The 16,276-nt window shown below is 38.8% G+C and overlaps 1 protein-coding gene across 4 annotated transcripts in view; it reads left to right on the top strand.

Annotated features, from left to right (window-relative positions):
• ARHGAP32 (Rho GTPase activating protein 32) overlaps positions 1-16,276 on the top strand; it is a 167,578-nt gene that overhangs the window by 103,132 nt on the left and 48,170 nt on the right. The window contains exon 1 of one of the 4 annotated variants that reach the window (XM_081961289.1): positions 9,545-9,697. The exons of 2 other annotated variants lie outside the window; for them this stretch is intronic. The gene's annotated coding sequence lies outside the window, so the exon portion shown is untranslated. Of the gene's footprint in view, positions 1-9,544; positions 9,698-9,737; positions 10,069-16,276 lie in introns of those variants that run through there. One more of the 4 variants, XM_081961290.1, reaches the window with a different exon arrangement.

The following is a 16,276-nucleotide window of genomic DNA, read 5'->3' as shown; positions in this document are numbered from 1 at the left end:
TGTTTAATCCTGAAAAAATCAGAATTCTGGTATACTGTTGTGTATTAATGTACTCAGTATCTGAGGAATGGGCAGTGACTTTTCACTGTGATTTCCTTGTACATTTCTTTGCTTCACAATATGCATTAAAATGAAATCTACAATAGAAGGTAAATAAGGAAGGAGAAAAATGAGCTTGAGACTAATTTTTAGGAGTAACTAAAATTTTGGGAGTAACCAAAATTGCCAATTATTTATTTTATACAAGTAGCATTATAATGTAAAACCATATCCCAGAGTAAGAAGATTGCATAATCTTAAAAGTGCTTTGGAAAAATGTTGTTTTTCCTATACAATTACATAAGGGTGTTTTGTGTGTGTGTGTGTACACAGACATAAATGTTTTCTGCAATCAATTCCTAGAATAAATTTTTGAATTGCATGCAATCAGAGAATGGGAATTACCTAAGCATAATTTAGTATAGTATTAATAATTTTCATGACAACCTATAATAGTTGTCTTCATTATGAGAGTCTTTAGCACACCAGCTTTGTTCTACAAAGCAACCTATCACAAAAAGAAAGCATGGCAATAAGATCATATCTTTTAATGCTATTTATATTTATAATGGAGACATATTATACTCCAAAATTGCAGCAGGAAAGGGTACAGAACAAGGAATGACAAAATATGCTGCCACCAAGTCTCCAAAGTGTATATGGAAGGGTACAGCTTCTTTCTCTCACTTCATTTGGAGAAAAACTACCCTGTTTCCCTGATAATAAGATCTCCCCGGATAATAAGCCCAATAGGGCTTTTGAGCGCATGCGCTGAAATAAGCCCTCCCCAAAAATATTGCAACACAGCAGCAGCCATGAGGCGACCACGCTCACCACCTCTTGCACCTCAAAAATAATAAGACCTCCCCGAAAATAAGACCAAGTGCTTATTTCGGGGTTCAAAAGAAAATACGACCCTGTCTTATTTTCGTGGAAACAGGGTACATGGGTGTGAGATATGCTTTAGCGAAATTTCATTTGGGGGAAAAAGACAGTGGAAATTACAGCTTGCTGTTCTTTCTTGTGATATGTTATAATCTTAGGAAAAAATATAAAGTGTATCTGACTTTCTGGCTTGCTTCGGCATCACAACACGGAGGACGGCGCGGCTGCATTTTCATTTCTTTCCGATTCCTTCATCAGACAGATAAGCGTGTTTGCCATTCTCTGATATCAGAGCATATGGCCCGAAAAATATTTTGTGTGTGTGTGTTCCGTACTAGACATCCTCTGCAGCAATATTTGTTCAATGAGTCTTGTCAGTTTCATTATCACATACGTTGAGCATATGCTGTCAATTTGGTTCAGTATACTATTAATAAAACAAAACCATGGAAACCATATTATTAATAAAACAAAACCATGGAAACCATACTATTAATAAAACAAAACCATGGCAGCAGAGAAATCGGGAGGTTATTCTAAAAGGCCCTGGCAGGTGGTACACGGGCACCCAACATGTGACTAACTGAACTAGCTTTGCTGATGCTTTTTGCCTCCAACTGTTAATATGCTCTGTAAGGGTTGCAGTAAAAATATAATGCAATACCTTTTAGCCCTAGAAATGGACCCATTTAAACCAATCTATTGGTTTCTTTTAAGTTATAATTGATGTTTTCACATTAAACAAAATCCTAGCAGACTTTAATCAGAATAGTTTTGACAAACTTAGAATTGCCATGCTTTCAGGTAGAAGAGTGTAAATTCTAATCAAAGGCCACGCTTGATTCATATTTCACTTTTTAGAATGTAACTGAGCAGACATTTGAAATTAGAATTTCAGTGCCTTTGAAAATCAAGGTGCTTTTGTTTTAATCTTCAATGTATGTATGTCCATTTCTGCACAGTCCAATATCTTCTTAATTATCTCTTTATGAAGATTAAATGGAAAGTATAGAGAATACTAGAAACATGGGGATTTATTTTATCACTGGCTGGGAAAAAAGTGGTAAAGATAATAATTACCTATTTCATTAATCATAATGAGATAATTAAATATTATAATTTGCAAATGCTATAATTTGTAATGTTAAGCAAACAAAACAAACAAAACATGATGTTTTGTTAAACACTAATTAAATGTAATAGTAGAACATTAATAAAACTTTATTAAAAAAAAGAGAAAATCAAGGTGCTCATATCCATCGTTAAAAATAATAACATTTTTATCCTATTTTGCTCCATTTTCCACCCTCCACAACTGCATCCATATTTGGAGATGGATAGTAATGGTTCAGCATCTATTTCAGAGCCTCTGAACCAACCCCAACTGAGCTCAGAATGGATTATAGTTGATACAGCTTATAAATGGACTAACCCACAGTCTAACTCTGTACGTTGTAGCAATAATGCCAACTAATGATTACTTGAGCTTGTTTTAACTGTTTGTTTGTAACAAGGTAGACTATAGTTCCAGTTATACCCACAGGCCTGTCTTCTAAAAGCTTAACAATTTCTTTATTGCTATATGTGTATATACAAATATTTATGCTGATGGATGGATATAATGCCAAAGAAATCAATGAGGTAACTAGAATTAAGGGTCCCCGTCCCTCCCCAGAATTCTTGTCTGGGATGTATGTCTTACAATGCCTTACAAATTGGGATCCATCCATTTGGGTCAACATCAGTTGTTTCTACCAAATTTAACCCAATTCCTATTTTTAGAGCTTTCATACACATTTCATGTACCTTGCTGCTATTTCTAATTAAGTACAAGGGAAGGGTGTAGAAATAAACAGAGAACAAAGGCTAAATGTTGAAATCATATTTTTTAAAAAGCTGAACAGCCATAAGTTGCCAAAGTATAACTAGAAACAGCTATGCTATAGTTGTCATAACTACAGTGCAAGAACCTCAGATGAGGTACGTTTATTGGGATAAAATAGAATATGCTGGTGTGGTTAGTACATGTTGGGTAACGTCCCTGCATTAAAATGGTTATTTTAACAATCACTTGTTGTTGCCTTTTGTGACTCACACTGTTTGTCGTCATGGCCTAGAGAATGTAGGCTGGATGTTACTAATTGTGTCCAGGAGTCTATAGACAGGGGCATCATATATTTTTTTTAAGAAGGAGGCTCAGAAAATCAGAAAACCGAAGTTAATGCTTATGTGCAAAACTACACGTAGAAAACCATGCCAGCTTTGGTCCTAATAGCTAAGATCTATTCCTCTGACTGGAAATAGGAAAGGTAATAGCGAATTCCTTGCAATGAACAAACTATTCACAACCACTCTAAAATCTAACTTCTTTGTTAGACGGCTAGCAAGGGCTTTTATAAAGAGGCTAAACATTAAATGTTCACTAAATCAATCCTCCTCCTGCCCACAGGGAGCCAACAGTAAATTATATTTCTGTGAATTGAAGCAGTTAGCCTAAGAATATGGAATGAGTGACGTAAAAAGTAGGGTAATAGTACAATTAACAGCTCAGAGTCTATGGGAGTGGATGGCTTATAATGAATTTAAGTGAGCAACAACAACAATAATAATGAGTCCTGTCTTCTCCCAAACTGTTACGACTCACGAGTCATTGTGGAGTTGAATAGCCTTGTAAGTCTAAATTATATGTGTGTGCATACCAGCAGTTTGAAAGCATGCAAATGCGAGTAGATAAATAGGTACCACTTCAGTGGGAAGAGAACAATATTCCCACTGCTCTGTGTGGCTTTGGCAAATAGCCATGCTGACCACATGACCACGGAAATTGTCTTTGGACAACACTGACTCTCTCAGTCAAGAAATGGGAAATGAGCACTGTGTTCTAGAGTTGGCACAACTGACAACTTTTACCTTTTGTATAATAAGCAATGTTGGGTCTCAATTAGGTAGGCTAAGCAAGTTGAAGCACCAAGACAATCAGTGGGGAAGCCAACAGTCCAACAGTCCTTCCAGAGATAGTAACCAGAGTCCAATCCATAAAGTAAAAAGGAAGGCAGCTTTTGAGTACAAACCACAATCTTAAGAGAGCTATCCAAAAGTCAGGACAACGGGTCATAGGAACATATATAGCATTGGCATTTTTGTCCAGCATCACGGTAATCACAGATGGGGAGTTCTACATAGAAAGCTTCACACTTCCAATACAACACAAATGAAGTGCATATTATTCACTCAAAATGCAAGGCTACTCCAGAACAGCAATGGCTCATGATTAGATTGTTACCCTGAAGGAGCACTTCTTTGGAAGTCTTACTCTTCTGCATCTTTCAGCCCTGGGAGATGATTCCATGGAATGTAGCTCTGAGGTCACAGACCTCCAAGGTCCCTTCCAACTCTGTCCTCTCCTCTCCTCTCTTTTCCCATTCCATTCCATTCCATTCCATGTATTGTGTGAAAGTTGATGGGGATGGTCTGAAGTCATATGCTGCATTCATCAAACCACATTCCTCCACTCATATATGTGTGGCACAGGAACGCCTAACTTCTTATTCTTTTCAACAAGGCATACAAAGCAGTCTAAAATACTATTGAATGCAATGTATCAGCATAGGCAATCAGTTCCTTGATGTCACCGATAGTGCTTGTCTCTGGATATTCTCAGTCATCCAGGTCGTGGTTGTCCCAGAGGTGCTTTTTCAAGAGGCAACTGGACTTTCTGGTCTCTTGAAAAAGCACTTTTGGGACTACTGATAGTGCAGTTCTCCAACCCCCCTTCCTACTGTAGGATTTACACGTAGTGTGATACTACGGTAGTAAAATTCTTCTCTTTGGAAACAACATCAAACTATGCTTATTCTTTTTTTTTAAGCATAAATCTACCTTCTCGTAAACATCTTTCTTTTAAGCTACCCCATACTGACTACCTTGGAAGCCAAGGGTTTCTGCACTGGATGAAAGATCCCTTCCAATCATTAGATTTGCCTTTGTTGTTGTATGCTGCTTGTATCTCTCTGCACATACCTACTGGTTTCCTAATTAATTAGTTTAATAGTGCTTTGAAGTTGCGTAGCAAATAATACATTATCGGAAATTTTTGCTGAACTATTTTTGCTGAATTTTTGTGGATTAACCTGAATTGGTAGCACATTACTCCTTTATTCACTCATTAGTTCTTGGATAGTAGCTACAGCTTGATAAAGTTTGGAATGGCATTAAAGGCTTTACATACGGTAATATTCTAGCCAAATACAGAGAATATTCTGCCATCGCCCAATTGTTCTCAGACTTGGTTGAAACCTGGAAAAGGAGAGATGGTGAGCTGTAATTTTTAAGGCTGACTCAGACTGAAGACATTTGCATTTTAGAACTATTTCTTTTTCTGTCTTTAATCTAAATACTCAGGCAGAGAGATCCTTCCCCAAGAGGGAAGGTAGACTGCCATGAATTTAATGGGGTGTAGCAGCTACAGAAGAATGGAAAAAAGCCCTGTTTCCCTCTGGTAGAGTTCTCTTGTTGGAAGATCTTGCTTTTTTTAATGCACCCTATGCCACAAGAGTCATCTTTCCTTTCATTTCTGAATTATAATTCTTAATATTAAAAGCATAAAGGTGTTGTTGAGGCATACAAGTAGGTCAATTAGCTCCCCCCCCCCATTTGCTTCTAATGCCTCCTTTGTTCCCCACTTCTTCAGTGTGGAGAAGCGTAAAAAGAGAGAGAATATTTGGAGGACAAAGAGGTGGAGAGACATTTCACAGATTGCATTCTCTCTGTCTCTATCTCTGTCTCTCCTTGTTTCTCTTTCTCTTTTTCTCTCACTTACTTTCTCTGTCTCTTTGTCTCTGTCTGTCTGTTTTTCTTTCTGTTTATCTCTTTCTCCCTGTCTCTCTTTCTCTTCCTCTCTTTTTCTCCTTCACTTTCTTTCTCTATCTCTCTCTGTTTCTCTTTCTCTGTCTCTCGTTTTCTCTGTCTCTCTGTCTCTGTCTCTGTCTGCCTGTCTGTCTGTCTCTCACTCACTCACACACACATGCACACGCACACACAGAGTGCAGCTTCCCCAAATTTCTCCAGATACACAGGATTATACCTGTTATCATCTATACCTATTACCTGTTATATATATATATATTTCTCTTGTGTGCTCCTTTAAGCTATATTTTATTCTCCTTTCTATGCAGTTGCTTTTAGGTATGACAACTGAGGAGGCACGGCTGAATACCCCAGCCTCAGACAAGCCCATTATCACTTCAGGTGCCTTCAACGGCTAAAAGCAGCTTGCCATGAAAAAAGGATGGAAGAGGGATTGTGTAGGCGATGACAATCACAATTTGGGTCATTTCCTAGCTGCAGTTCATATTCCTTTGTAAACTCTTAGTGCGTTTTAAATCCTAAGAGACCCGGAATTCTTCCAGCACTTGGTGCATCTTGCACAGCGGGCTAACAAATGAGTTGTCAATAGATAAAAGACAGTTTCCTAAACCTCATGTTTTCCTCTCATGTTTGTTGATGTGAATGTCAAGCATGCATGAATTAGGTTTGCACCATCGTTGATTTGATTTGACAGCACTGTATGCTGACAACCGGGGAACATGTCACCTTTTTTAAAATGACATTTAAATGGAGATGGGGATTTCCTTTCCCCTCGAAGATAACCAAAGAGAGGGGGCGATCCTAAAATAAGAAATATTCTGCATTTTCCTTTGTCAATAGAAACAATGCTACTTGTTTTCCACAAGTGTAGCTCTATTACCCCTTGTTGTAATTAAATATTAAAGACAAATATACCCAGTCACCTTTCATTAATTTTAAACATGGTGGGGGCAGTTAGCAAGTTCATGCCGGCCGGCCTTTGTGCTGTTTCAATGCTCTTTTTCTGCCTATACCAATCCTCCTTTGTGTAAACTGGATATTTGGGATCCTCGCTGGCAATGTAAGTGTTGGCAGGTTGTGAAACATCCAGTATTATCACTCTTTTATTTTCAGTGCAGAAGATTCCCACTTGGTCTGAAGAAAGATAATCTTCTAAGATCTTGAAAGATTATTTCAAGATCGAATCTGGTTCGGCTACCGGGACCAGAGATTTACTCTTCCGAGCTTTTGGACTTATACTGGAGCCCATCTTCTGCTGGAATACCTGCTTTGGGCTATTCCCTTAAATTGTATTTATGGGGTGCCTTCCTATTGGTTGATTGCTGTGTTGACGACTGGCGATTGGTTGTTGTTTCCTTTTGCTGTGAAGCCCTGGGCTCCTAAATACTTGACAAGCTAGTGGTAAATCCTGTCAACTGACAAGGGACCCATTTCCCAAGCTTAAATGGACCATTTTGGACCCCTTGTCAGTTATTTAGAATGCTGATGTAGCACACCAATCAGCCAATAGGAAGGCACCACATAAATACGGCATTAAGAGAATAGCCCAGGGGTCAGCAACCCGCGGCTGTGGAGCAGCATGTGCCTCTTTCATCTCTCTGCTGCGGCTCCCTGTCGCCGGTCAGCTCCACAATTGATAGAGTTAGGATTAGGGCTTTTGGTTAGGACAGGTAGAGGAAAAGGGACACCGTGCTAGGAGGAGACTGTGGTGGGGGAACCTGACTTCCAGTCGGCAGAGGAAAAAGGATGCCGCACTAGGAGAAGACTCTATCATGGGGGTAACCAGACTTCCGGTTGGTAGAAGAGAAAGGACGCTGCCCTAGGAGGCGACTCTGTTGTGGGGGAAACGGACTTCCGGTCGGCTCCAGAATTGAACAGGGGGCTTTCCGTTAGGACCTTTGTGGCTCTTTGTGTGTTTAAGGTTGGCAACCCCTGGAATAGCCTAAAGCACGTATCCCACTAGAAAATGGGCTCTAGCATAAGTCCAAAAACTCGGAAGAGTAAATCTCTGGTCCCGGTGACCAACCCAGATTCGATCTTCCAACATTATCCCGGGACATGTATATTTATTTGCCTTCAATTCATGAAAGATTATTTCCCCTAATGAGAAGTTCATGGCAGGGTGGCAGGGAGAATTGAATGAATAAATGACGAGCAATTGGGGATAGTCCATGAGATCTTCTCTTCAGTCACAATACTTAGCTTTCTTTGCAGGAAACAGAATGGCATGTCACTTGTACTTTGACCCTGAGTATCCCAACTAAACAGAGATTTGAACCCAAGGTTCCCTCTTCCCAATAGTTATGTGTTAAGATAATCCTTTTTTATGAACGAGGCAAATTTGTTTTTCATGAACTTTGGAGTCCTCCTGTTGGTACTTCCATTCTGCAAGTTTAAACAGGCTCCTCACTTTGCCTGAAGACGTTGCCACAAACAACTGAAGCTAGTGGATTCAGATCCTTATTTCAGTCCGACCTGTATTTTTGTTTATTTATTGTTAGAATAGAACAGAATAGAATTCTTTATTGGCCAAGTGTGATTGGACACAAGGAATTTGTCTTTGGTGCATAGGCTCGCAGTGTACATAAAGAAAAATAAAGTAGAATACATTCATCAAGAATCATAACATACAACACTTAGTGATAGTCATAGGTTCCTAATAAGCAATCAAATTATACTAGGAAACAAATAAACCAATATAAATTTTAAAGATACAAGCAACATGGTTATCGGAAGTGGAAAGAGGTAGGTACTAGTAAGGAAGAGAAGAAGAATAGTCTTAGTAGATAATATGACAGTGTTGTGGGAATTAGTTGTTTAGCAGAGTGATGACATTCGGGAGAAAAACTCCTTGTGTTTAGTTATTTTGGTGTGCAGAGCCCTAGAGTGTCGTTTTGAGGGTTAGGGTTGAAACAATTTATTATCAGAATGTGAATATTTTTACAGCCCTCTTTTTGACTCATGCAGTATACAGGTTAGATGTAGATCCTGCATTTCTTTTGCATACTTCAAGTTGCTTCCACTTGTTTTCCCCTCAGCAATAACCCTGTGAGGTAGGTTGGTCTGAGAGGGACTGCGTAGTCCAGCCAGCTTTCATGCCTAAGAAAGGACTAAAATTCACAGTCTCTTGGTTTCTATCCTGGTGTCTTGGTGTCTACACCAAGTGGGCTCAAACCCACTGAAATTACATTAATATCTCTTCTAAATATATTCCCTCCTTTCACCATCTGCAGATTTTGGCGTATCTCCATAGTTGCAATCATGGGCTAAGAAGGAAGTGGGTGGGAGAGCTGTTTCTAGCTTAAGGAAACTGCCAAGAAGCATTAAGGTTTACCATGAACTTATCCAAGCAGCTGAAGAATTATTTGACGGGATTCCAAAGCAGCAGAGAGGTCCGAAATCATTACAGCTGCATTTCCTTGTCCTGCTTAGCAAACAACTCTAGTTAGCCTTATTCAAATCAGTCTTAATCCGTTTCCCCAATAACTTAATCGGATGCCCGTGAAGGCATAAAACTAGAGCTGCCTCCTTATGTTTTCTTCTTTTTTCCTTCCTGCCCATGATAGTTAAGACTCACCTAAAGTGGGGGGGGGGGGCGGGCGGGGAGGGGAAGGGCAGTGGGCTGCCTTTCATTAGCCTCTCCCCCACCTTACTTGAGAAGAGGGACAGAACTGCTTTCCTGCAAACTCCCTGAATCTCCCTTGCTTTGAGTTTGCCCTGTCCACTGACTCATCTCTGCTTTCTGGGCCGCTCCCTCCCACTTCCTGTTGCCTGCTTGATGGACTAGAAATGACACCAGGCTTTCCAAGGATGGGCTGGCCTCTGTTCAGCCGCTGAGAGTCACCTGAGCGGAGGCGTGGCCTGTCGCGCAAGGTGGAGCTGGACAAGCACAGCTTGCTTTACAAGGGTGAGATCCTTTGGGAGGGGCACCCGTGGTTGTGGGCAAGGCAGAAACAGTGGGTACCCCAAAGGAGGTGCTTAAGTCTCCCTCCTCCCTCCAGATACAAAGCTGTGCAGGAAACCACTCTTTAACTGGAGGGGAGAACTCGGATGGTAGGGGGAGGATGGATTGTGTGCGTATGTGGTGAGGACTTTGTGCCGTGCAGTTGATCTCTCCCACCGCGGGCTGTAAATCCTGAGAATGCCAAGCCAAAGCTGATCAGCGAAACTCCACCGGTTTCTTTATGCAGTAAGCCGCCTGCCGAATTCTTCAGGGACTGATCTAGTTGGAGCTTTATTATTACTATTATTATTTGTGTACAATAGGGGACAGAAAAGGTAAGACCGTGATTTGTCAGGTTGTCTGCGGGGTGGTTTTGTGTGTGTGTGTGTGTGCGTGTGTGTGCGTGTGTGTAGGTATAGGTAAATACAGGTAGACATTCTGCTTTTGCTGACTTGTTGATTTGTTTCTGTGCATTGCAAGTGATGTAATGCAGTGTGTGATTAAAAAGAATCCTCTGGTGTGAGTTTGACTTGGTGCTTAGGGGAGGCTGTTTTGTTTGTTTGAGCCCGAGGACTTTTGGTAAGTGCTGTCAACAAACAGTGCTTTGGAAGATGATGGAAAAATGGAGTGGTTTGTTTTATTGGCATCCACCGTTTCATTCTTTCCTACATGGGGAAAGAATTGCAAGAACCTGTTACTCAGGAATACTGAATGTTGTGCGAGATTGTAACTGTTGCATCTAGAAAAACTAGTTTTGCTGTGTTATAGCGAGTAGGATTGTTGGATCTGCGCCCTACAACCATTTGTCTGCCTGGGAGGCTTCTCGTCAAGCCAATAAAAGGGTTTTAAGAAGGACAATTTCCCCTAGCTTGCATTAATTATAGACTAGACATTGTTGTGATTATTTGCCTTCTCATAAATATCAGTGCTTGGGTCTCTTGGAATTGTAGGTACGTATTAACTCCAATATTGGGGGGAAGGAAGCAAAGCTCTATTAAAGTAGACATGAGCTCATAGCAAACCTCTAGAGATGTTGGGGATTATTGGTTGCCAATTAAATACTTTTTATTTGTGTGCATGAAAAGTATTAGGGCAAAAATTCAGATCAGGAAAGGACTCCTACTTTCCTTTCTTCCCACTTCTTCGGGCTATAGAAGATTTAAAAGTTTCTGAACAAGTCTTTGTAGCTTTGGCTCAAAACAGCTGCCTCACAGTCTATGCTATGGTAAAAGACCTCTGGAGTATCTACATCTATTTCTTTTGCATATCGGATCGAAAACATGTTAAAGTGATGCAGGTGGGGAATTGGATAAATCTATCACTTCCTCCGATTGTTCTGATTAATTGCTTCTTAAATTTAAATGTAAAGGTTTAAGCAGCTCTTGCTTATTTAAAAAGGACCCATTGTTTCTGTTTCTACAGTGAGTCTATTAGCATCTCAACATTTCCTGGTAGGGTTGCTGGATAAAAAATGAGTTTGTAGATGGTTTTCATACAGTGTTAGGTTTTTTAAACATATATATTCTAATGCAAGGCTCTTAAATATCACATTATTTAAGTAGTGGTTATAGCTAAACATTTCTAGTAATTATTGGAAATACATCCTACAGGCTATATCTTAGCATGATAAAAACAACAACAACCCTATTTCAAATCAGTGGTATTCTGCTTGAAAAATACTTTCTAAAAAAGTTCAGTTCTTTTTCTCCCCATTTTCCCCCCCTGAAGCTTCAAAGTAGTTCTACTTGAGTGAAATACATAAACCCTCAAATGTATTTGTTTGATTTCTGTTTTTTTTTTTTTTGGAAAATGAGAAAATTGTGCAAAGGCTTTACTTAAGAAAACAGCAAAGAGGATTTTCTGTGCTATATTTATTGAAATTCTGTTAAGAATCGACAACTTTATAACGTTGAAGTTGCCATGGAAACAAAGACTGCATCTCCAATATGTTTTTGTTTAGTACACTGGGAGAATTCTAATGCTGGAATAATCTAGATCCATTTCCCCTGACTGCAAGTTCTCCCTGCAAGCCTCCACCTAATCATAGCATCCCACTAAAGTTATAAGAAAGAAATACAAAGTCGAGTTTCATGCTCGGGCAGTTTATGAGGAATCATGAATCTTAATCCAATCTACCTGAAGTATGTTAAATTGGGGAGGGGGGAAATAAAGTGGACTCTTGATGAGATCTAGGTTTTTTTTTCTTAATGTCCCTACTTCTAGATTTGTAGAGAGCCAGATCTTTCAGAGATTTTAGTGGATATTGAGTGTGGTTTTCAGTTCTGTTTAGGAAACATAAAATGTTGTTGCTGATTGCATGGACACAGCCATGGAGGGTCTGTCCGTCCCCCTCTTTGGCAACAGTATAGAAATAGTTTGCCATCACTGTCTTCCAGGATAATTTTGATGTTACCTCCAGCCTTGGAATTCCCAAGCTATCTTCACTCAAGTGCCAACAAGTCTGACCTTGCTTTGCTTCCATGCCTAATTAAGGTTGGCCAGGTGAACCAAAACATGTCAAGTGTGCTGCTGAAGCAAGATCAACTCCTAGAGCCAAAGCCCAACTTGGCCAATATTGTTGCCTTTATTTGAGCTGAGTCTATCTCTATCTCTCCATCCAGTCCACCTGACAGAACAAATGTTAAGATAAAACAGGTGTGAAAATATATGGAATCCTTAATTTTTCTGACATGAGATAAGTTAAACTTGGAATATATATTCAAGCTCCACAGATTGAAAATATGACCATAGTGGATTGGATTAAAACAGGTCAAAAGGTTTCATCATAAAAACAATTTATCTCCAAAGCAATTACGTACTTGATTTTAGTTTCGCTTATTGAATTAACTGATTAGTTTATGTTTAATAAAGTAACTCTTTAGACAGATTGGTTTGGACAGCAATCTTCCCCTCACTTCTTGGAAGGCCATTCTATGTTCAGGTATGTAGAATTGGCCAAGTGTGATTGGACACACAAGAAATTTGTCTTTGGGGCATAGGCTCTCAATGTACATAAGACAATAAAATACATTCATCAAGAATAAAAAGATAAAACACTTAGTGATAGTCAAGTTTACTAATAAGCTATCAAATCGTACTAGGAAACAAATAAAAACAATATAAATTGAAAGATACAAGCAACATGGTTAGAGGCATAAGTGCGGAGAGATAGATACTAGGAAGGAAGAGAAGAATAATAGTAATATACATTCTTAGTAAATTATTGACAGTGCTGTGGGAATTAGTTGTTAAGCAGAGTGATGGCATTCGGGGAAAACTGTCCTTGTGTCTAATTGTTCTGGTGTGCAATACTCTATAGCGTCGTTTTGAGGGTAGGAGTTGAAACAACTTATTTCCTACAATTTATGTACGAGATAGAGGCTGTTTTAACATTGTATGCCTTTTTGTTACTGCTTAGACTATCAATCTTTAAATTCATTGACCATTGTAGGGTCAGTGTGTATTTTTAATGAACATTATTTCATTATTGAAAAAAGGTTCAGAGCAACTTTTAAAGTGTTGTTTTCCAGGCAATACTGGAAAAACTGCTTCAGCAGCTATTGGGCAACACAACTTTACTAGAAGATATTAAAGATACTAGAATTAGTTCCATATGGAATATCAGTTAATCAGGCTGTGGAATAACAGAGCAAGAGGACTTAATTAATCTTGCTTATTTTTTGTCCTCCTCTCTCTCTAAACCCCGCCCCCCAACCGTTTGTTTTATAGCTTTATGGGCGAGAAAATTGAGAACGTTGGCTGATTTTTCATTTACCCAAGAAATGATACACATATTCTGAGACAGTATCTATATTCAGACACTGCAGTAATCCACACTGTGTATTTTATTAGACTTTAAAATGGCAATGTAAGTTAATATAAATTGGATTACATCTTTTTTATTCGTTTAAAATTGAGTAGTGCCAGGCTGCTATCTAAAATAGTTCACCCTGCTGAATCACAAGGTAGAGGGTGCAACCTCGAATATGGAATGTTATAATTTCTCATTGAAGTTTTTATAGAAATATAGAAGATTAGAACCAATAAATCTGCATCAGAAGTCTTAAATAGTGCTTATTTGAGCAAAACAATATCAAAAAAGTAAATTTTGTACAAAATCCAGAGCAGACAGTTGCTCCTAGAGATTTAAGTAGTCTTGTTTTCCTGTAATGTCAACGGAAATCTTTATGGCTTTAATGTACATCTCCCTCCTCCCCCTCCCCAAATAAAATAAAATAAAATTAACTTTTCCTTTATTCTGGCCTTTTTTCAATTATCCAAACACTTTTGGAGAGTTTTTTCAATTATCCAAACACTTTTGGAGAGTTCAAGTTAAAAAGAAAGACAGAAACTCGATTTCAACTGCCAATAAATTTCTTCTCACCAAACATTTGAATTGTTTAATGCTCCTCCCCGACTTGCTAGTTTGTATACTGTCTCTCATATACATATACACTATCTACATAAAGCAAGAGAAAAAAACCTACCTATTGCCAAATAATTATATACTCCCATTTCGAAATCATGACTGTAACTGCATTAATGTCCTCCTTAAAACAAATATCAGTATTGTACACAGAAACAAGTTTTATAAACATGTTGAAATCTGGTTTCTATGTTTTCCACATTGATAGACAAACATGTCCAGCTTCGGTCTTGGCAGTTATGTAATTGCTATCCTATTAGTACACTAAGAGTGACATGATTTCCTATGTATCATTTAAATTATCTTGTAGGACATCAATTTGCACTGCATGAGACAAGATGATACATAGGTGTGGACAAACAGGCATTTTTATAATGAAATTATTCACTGCTGGCTAAGTAGTAAGTCTATCTCTCACATTCCCAAAATCGGCTTTTTAGCTCTTAACTCAAAAGCCAGACTGAATTAATATTTGCAAGGTTAGTTTCTTGCGTTGATTCCTCAATGTCATTCCAACTAAAAGCACAACATTTTTGTAGTTTTTTTAATGAAAAAATTAGTTTCACACATGCCCACATTTAAGTAGAGTAATACGCGTCACTTATGGAATTCAGACTTCTTTATTACATGTTAGAATAGCCCCATTTAAAATGTACTGGTTTAAATTTCCGTAATATAGCTTAAATCAGGAACACTTTGTTAGAGAAATAATAGATAAATGATATTTTGGAATTATTATTTTTATTTCGCCGCTTCAGTTTTCTTATCAAACTACCGTTATCTACTTAAAGTGATGCAGTCACATATGATTTAGTGATTGCTCATAATACAACAAGTTTCCTCACAGCAAGAAGGGACAGCAGCATCCTTCATGGGGAACTCAAGCGACATGCTGATAATGAATTGAAAATGTGGGTCATTCTCTGTGCACATAGATAATTCTGTATTAGCACACCCGCCACCATCTGGAACGTAGGAGAGGAACACTGTTTATATGCATTTCCAAAAGCCACAATTCCCTATGATGTGCATCCCTTTAATTTACAAACTCTTGCAATATTGGATCTCATGAGCTGACTGCAAAAGCACAACTGTCTTCAAAAGCACTGTCTGTGTCTTTGTGTTAAGGAGAAAAATGTATGTGAATGTGATTTTTGACGGACATTGTACAGCCAGACAGAGCGATTCTGTATTCCAGCAGTCAGGTAAATTCTGGGGGTACAGCTACCAATAATTTCACTCTTTTTTTTAAAAAAAAAAGATGGGAACTTCATTTCTCTTTCTTCAGTCCTCTAGCTTATCCTGTTGGATTTCTTAGAGGTCAGAGAAAGAATGAATCCTTCAAAAACTCTTAAGTGGAATTGATTTGGTTTTGGAGACTTACCTTTGTGCTTGTATTCAAAGTCTAACTAGTATGGACTTGGATGGAAATCTGTTCCTTCCTTCTCAGTCTTAATTTGGCTACTGTGTTGGTGGGAATGCGCTGTCATAACAGATGCACTGGCAATTGAGATCTGCAAATTAAAGCTGGCTTATTTTGAGTGACAGAGCTGTGCCTTATGTTCTGCTGCTGGCATAGTCTTACAGTTCTTCAACTGGCAGATCTTGGGTATGAGAATGCATAGTCTGAATATTTAAAGATCGTGATGCCCTTGAAAAAGATGCTTTTGTTCAGCCGAGATTCAGCTGCATCCACAGGCCCCCCCTCCCTGCTTCTTAAACCAAAAGGGATGCTTTGCTTCAATGTCCCTGTCTTGCTTACCTTCAGGGTTTCATCTAAGACCTGCAGGCATCTCATATAAATATCATTTATCTACTAATATCAAGTAACTGATATCAATCTTTTTACGTTGTAGAAGGCATCATAAATTCATCAGATCGAAATGTCTGATCTAGACTGATCTAAATATCTAGACTTAATAATAGGCATTGCCTATGAGGATTATTGGGGGGACGTGATGGCTCAGTGGCTAAGACGCTGAACTTGTCGATCAGAAATGTTGGCAGTCTGGCGGTTCGAATCCCTAGCGCTGCGTAACGGAGTTAGCTCCCGTTACTTGTCCCAGCTTCTGCCAACCTAGCAGTTCGAAAGCATGTAAAAATGCAAGTAGAAAAAT

Source organism: Natrix helvetica, assembly GCF_964273705.1.
Source record: "Natrix helvetica genome assembly, chromosome: 8".
NCBI classification, from domain to species: domain Eukaryota; kingdom Metazoa; phylum Chordata; class Lepidosauria; order Squamata; family Natricidae; genus Natrix; species Natrix helvetica.
The sequence above is the reverse complement of the archived record's forward strand: the minus strand, read 5'-3'. Positions and strand labels throughout refer to the sequence as shown.